This window comes from Ovis aries, chromosome 14 (genome assembly GCF_016772045.2).
Source record: "Ovis aries strain OAR_USU_Benz2616 breed Rambouillet chromosome 14, ARS-UI_Ramb_v3.0, whole genome shotgun sequence".
NCBI classification, from domain to species: domain Eukaryota; kingdom Metazoa; phylum Chordata; class Mammalia; order Artiodactyla; family Bovidae; genus Ovis; species Ovis aries.
The window spans coordinates 62184245-62190244 of NC_056067.1; positions in this window are offsets into that span (position 1 = coordinate 62184245).

Consider the following 6000-nt stretch of genomic DNA (forward strand, 5'->3'; position numbering starts at 1 on the left):
CATCATGATCACGATGTTCATCCGCTTTGAGGCGTATTTTGGTGTCTCAGTGGCACTCACCCTCGTGGTGCCCTACTACCTGATTCATCCTGCGAGCCCCTTGCCACAGGCTTTTCTCCGTGTTGGGTGGGGCCCTGCCAGATATGTCGTGGCTGTTGGCACTGAAGGGTCTGCTGACTCAAGGACACTCTGAGCCTCTATGGAGTGTGAATGTGGGATGCATTTACAGCCATAAATATTTTCCCAGTGGACAAAATGACTTTGACCTTGTACTTTTTTTTTTTGGCATAACTTTTGGGAACTTAGTTACCAGATGAGAGAATGAACCCCCGGACCACAGCAGGGAAACCGCTAAGTCCTTACCCCTGGACCTCTAGGGAATTCCCCAATGCTGTACAATTTCTATGTAATCTTTTAAAAATATAATATGCATAGAGGAAAGTGCATGCTTCGGAAGTGTGCAGCAAGATCAATTTTCACCAGAAAGTACCATAGTGTAATCAACAACCAGAGGAAGAAAGAAAAATATTAGCTTGCTCATTGCAAACAGTTACTCAGCCATAAAAAAGAACTAAGCCCTCCACACAGCTTCAGCCACGCTTTTACATCTTGTGTGGTTGAATTTTTTTTTTAATTTAGACTATTTTAAGTGGATTATACTTCAATTTTTTTGTCAGTTAGTGTAAAAGTCAACTGGAACATCCCAGGTGGCTCAGGGGTAAAGGGTTCCCCTGCCAATGCAGGAGACATTGATTCAGTCCCTGGGCCAGGAGGATCCCCTAGAGAAGGAAATAGCAACCCATTCTGGTATTGCTGCCTGGAGAATTCCATGAACAGAGGAGCCTGGTGGGCTACAGTCCATTGGGTCACAAACAGTCGGACACAACATAGCTACTAAACAACAACAAAGAGTCCACTACTACATTTCAGTCCCATTTTGAAGGTCTGTGCCCAGTGTCTTAGCACGTTTGATGCAAGTCAGAATCTAGTAAACCCTTCAGCAGTACCCCCACCCACCCTTCACCCCTCCACTTCCTGCGCCAGGTTTTCCTTCCTGAGGAGCAGAGCTCCTGACCTCTGACATCAAGTATCACTCCCCTGCCTGTGAGCTCAGCTCTCCCAGCAAACAAGGAGCTCTCCAAGAGCTCCTTGAAGAAAGGATCACGTCACATCCTTTTTATCCTCTTCCATCCGTTTGTGCAAGACTGAACACAGGCACCTTACTTATTCAATGCTTGTGTTGCTTGATTTAACATCAGAGATTTTAAGCCCCTCTTCTGCTTGGGGTCCTGCTGGGTTGGGGACCCCCACGCTGGAGAGTGGGTGTGCTCAGTTGCTTCAGTCATGCTCAGCTCTTAGTGACCCCACGAACTGTAGCCTGCCAGGCTCCTCTGTCCATGAGATTCTCCAGGCAAGAACACTGGAGTGGGCTGCTATGCCCTCTGTAGTTTCAGTTTCAGTTCAATTGCTCAGTTGTATCTGACTCTTTGCAACCCCATGAACCACAGCATGCCAGGACTCCCTGTCCATCACCAACTCCCAGAGTTTACGCAAACTCAACATGTCCATTGAGTCAGTGATGTCATCCAACCATCTCATCCTCTGTCATCCTCTTCTCCTCCTGCCCTCAATCTTTCCCAGAATCAGGGTCTTTTCAAATGAGTCAGCTCTTTGCATCAGGTGGCCAAAGTACTGGAGTTTCAGCTTCAGCATCGGTCCTTCCAATGAACATCCAGGACTGATCTCCTTTAGGATGGACTGATTGGAGTTCCTTCCAGTCCAAGGGACTCTCAAGAGTCTTCTCCAACGCCACAGTTCAAAAGCATCAATCCTTCGGCACTCAGCTTTCTTTATAGTCCAACTCTCACATCCATTCATGACTACTGGAAAAATCAGCCTTGACTAGACGGACCTTTGTTGACAAAATAATGTCTCTGCTTTTGAATATGCTGTCTAGGTTGATCATAACTTTCCTTCCAAGAAGAAAGCATCTTTTATTTTCATGGCTGCAGTCACCATCTGCAGTGATTTTGGAGCCCAGAAAAATAAAGTCTGACACTGTTTCCACTGTTTCCCCATCTATCTGCCATGAAGTGACAGGACCAGATGCCATGATCTTCGTTTTCTGAATGTTGAGCTTGAAGCCAACTTTTTCACTCTCCTCTTTCACTTTCATCAAGAGGCTCTTTAGTTCCTCTTCACTTTCTGCCATAAGCGTGGTGTCATCTGCATATCTGAGGTTATTGATATTTCTCCCGGCAATCTTGATTCCAGCTTGTGCTTCTTCCAGCCCAGCATTTCTCATGATGTACTTTGCATATAAGTTAAATAAGCAAGGTGACAATATACAGCTTTGACGTACTCCTTTTCCTATTTGGAACCAGTCTGTTGTTCCATGTCCAGTTCTAACTGTTGCTTCCCGACCTGCATACAGGTGTCTCAAGAGGCAGGTCAGGTGGTCTGGTATTCCCATCTCTTTCAGAATCTTCCACAGTTTATTGTGATCCACACAGTCAAAGGCTTTGGCATAGTCAGTAAAGCAGAAGCAGATGTTTTTCTGGGACTCTCTTGCTTTTTCGATGATGCAGAGGATGTTGGCAATTTGATCTCTGAAGGGGGCAAATTAGCCAAAATGGTGTGACCAGGCTCTTTTATCACGCAGCCTCTCACTCTTGCCCCATGTTTTATAAATAATGATTATGTAACAGCTAAGAATGCCAAAGAATGTTCAAACTACCACACAATTGCACTCAACTCACATACTAGCAAAGTAATGCTAAAAGTTCTCCAAGCTAGGCTTCAGTAGTATGTGAATCAAGAACTTTCTGATGTTCAAGCTGGATTTAGAAAAGGCAGAGGAACCAAGGGTCAAATTGCCAATATCCAACGGATCATAGAAAAAGCAAGAGAGTTCCAGAAAAACAACAACTTCTGTTTTATTGACTACACTAAAGCCTTTGACTGTGTGGATCACAACAAACTCTGGAAAACTCTCAAAGAACTGGGAATACCAGACCACCTTACCTGCCTCCTAAGAAATCTGTATGCAGGTCAAGAAGCAACAGTTAGAACTGGACATAGAAAAATAGACTGGTTCCAAATTGGGAAAGGAGTACGTCAAGGCTGCATATTGTCATCCTGCTTAGTTAACTTATATGCAGAGTACATCATGTGAAATGCCTACTGGATGAAGCACAAGCTGGAATCATGATTGCTGGGAGAAATATAAATAACCTCAAATATGCAGATGACACCACTTTTATGACAGAAAGTGAAGAGGAACTAAAGAGCCTCTTGATGAAAGTGAAAGAAGAGAATGAAAAAGTTGGCTTCAAGCTCAACATTCAAAAAACTAAGATCATGGCATCCTGTCCCATCACTTCATGGCAAATAGATGGAGAAATAATGGAAACAGTGACAGACTTTATTTTCTTGGGCTTCAAAATCTTGGCAGATGGTGACTGCGGCCAAGAAATTAAAAGACACTTGCTCCTTGGAAGAGAAGCTATGACCAACCTAGACAGCATATTAAAACGCAAAGACATTACTTTGCCAACAAAGGTCCATCTAGTCAAAGCTATGGTTTTTCCAGTAGTCATGTATAGATGTGAGAGCTGGGCCACAAAGAAAGCTGAGCAGTGAAGAAGTGGTGCTTTTGAACTGTGGTGTTGGAGAAGACTCTTGAGAGTCCCTTGGACTGCAAGGAGATCCAGCCAGTCCATCCTAAAGGAGATCAGTCCTGAAAGTTCATTGGAAGGACTGATGCTGAAGCTGAAGCTCCAATACTTTGGCCACCTGATGCAGAGAGCTGACTCACTGGAAAAGACTCTGATGCTGGGAAAGATTGAGGGCAGGAGAAGAGGACGACAGAGGATGAGATGGTTGGATGACATCACCAACTCGATGGACATGAGTTCGAGTAAACTCCAGGAGCTGGTGATGGACAGGGAGGCCTGGCGTGCTGCAGTCCATGGGGTCACAAAGAATCGGACACGACTGAGTGACGTGAACAGCTGAGATCACTTATAGCACTTATATGCATCATGACATACTCAGCTGATCATGGGTCACTGTGTGCAGGACACCTGTAAGAGCTTCACCCTGAAAGCCCAGCATTAGGGCCACATGGCAGCAACACCATGGCTTGTTATATGAGGTTATGTTATGGCTCCATGTTACCTACGCTATGGTTATGGCTGCTGCACCAGCCAGGAGAGAGGCTGTGTTATGGCGGCCGTGCCAGCCAGGAGAGAAGAAATGTGTCTGCAGCTTCTACGACTCCTCACATCTCCTTCCAGCTCCTTAGCTTGCGCCTCGTCTACCGTGGGTTCAGGGGACAGTGTGAACAGTGAGACAACTGGTGTCATGAATAGGATCAGCAGTACACCCTCCTCCAGGGGATCTTGCCGACCCAGGGAACAAACCCGAGTCTCGTGCATCTCCTGCATTGCAGGCAGCTTCTTTACCACTGAGCCACCAGGGAAGACCCACACACACACACGCTGGAGTGTTCTCAGGTCATGTGCAGACTGTGGGAAGCTGAGTGGTGTCAGAGAACTGGGAGGGAGCAGGGTTTGAGTGGCATCCCCTGATTTACAGCCCTTTCTGCCTAAGGTCTACGATGACCAAAAGAATTCAAGTATACGTGAAAATTAACAATCTCTAGTGGGAATAGGAATGTTTTATTGGAACCAAAACGAGTATTAGAGTCTGGGGGACAGACTCAGAAATAGCTCTGACTAACTGCTCCATTAAAGCATGGTTTTCAGCACATTCTTATCCTCATCCAAAGAACATACATCAATATGACAGGGTACATTCCTTCAAAGTTTCAAGAGACAGACTTAGTAAGCAGGGAGACTATAGGACCCTGGCGTCTGGGCAGGGAATCTTATCTTCTAGGGGGTGTTAACATGAATGCCATAAGGAAATTATCATCCTTATCTTCAAAACAGATACTCTTTAGCTCAGTGGTTAAAGAAGATGTGCTGTGGGGGTCCGACAGGCTGTCTTAGTTCACACACAGTTCAGACTGAACCGTGTGTAAGACAAATTGAGTTCCCCATACCTCAATATGTGGACATTTTCTCTATCACAAGCAGGTAAAAATCCTAGAACTGTAAGATCCAGCAATTCTACTTCTGAGGCTACACCCAAGAGAACTGAAGACACACTCTGGAAGAGATATTTTTACACTCCTGTTCATAGCAGCATTTTTCACAATAAATAAAGCATGAAAGCAGCCCAAGTGCTCACTGATCAAAAAAAAAAAAAAAGGGTAAGCCAATGTGGTACGTGCCCACAATAGAGAATTCTTAAGCATTAAAAACGAAGGGGATATGGCAAAACCAATACAGTATTGTAAAGTAAAATAAAGTAAAAATAAAAATTAAAAAGAAAGAAAACAACGAAGGGGATTCTAACACATGCTACAACATGGATGAACCTGGTGAACACTCTACCAAGTAAAATCAGCCTTCCAGGAAAGGACCAATATTGATCGATTCTACTGAAATGAAGTTCCTAGAGTGGCCGGATTCATAGAGACAGAAAGCAGAAGAGTAATTACAGGAACTGGGAAAGGAGAAAGAGGGGTTGTTGCTGAATGGGTGGAATTTCAGTTTTGCCAGAAGAAGAAGTCCTGGTTTGTTTGCACAAAAAAACTTGACTGAAAAGTGGAAGTCGCTCAGTCCTGTCTGACTCTTTGCTATCCCATGGACTATGTCCATGGAATTCTCCAGGCCAGAATACTGGAGTGGGTAACTCTTCCCTTCTCCAGAGAATCTTGCCAACCCAGGGATTGAACCCAGATCTGCGTTGAAGGCAGATTCTTTACCAGCTCAGCCATCAGGGAAGCCCTACGTGACTGATCCTCACACTTAAAATGATTAAACTAGTCAATTTTATATGTCTTTTAACAGACACGCATACACACACACACACACACACACACACACACACACACACACACACACAAACCATCTTGGAACCACCCCCTGA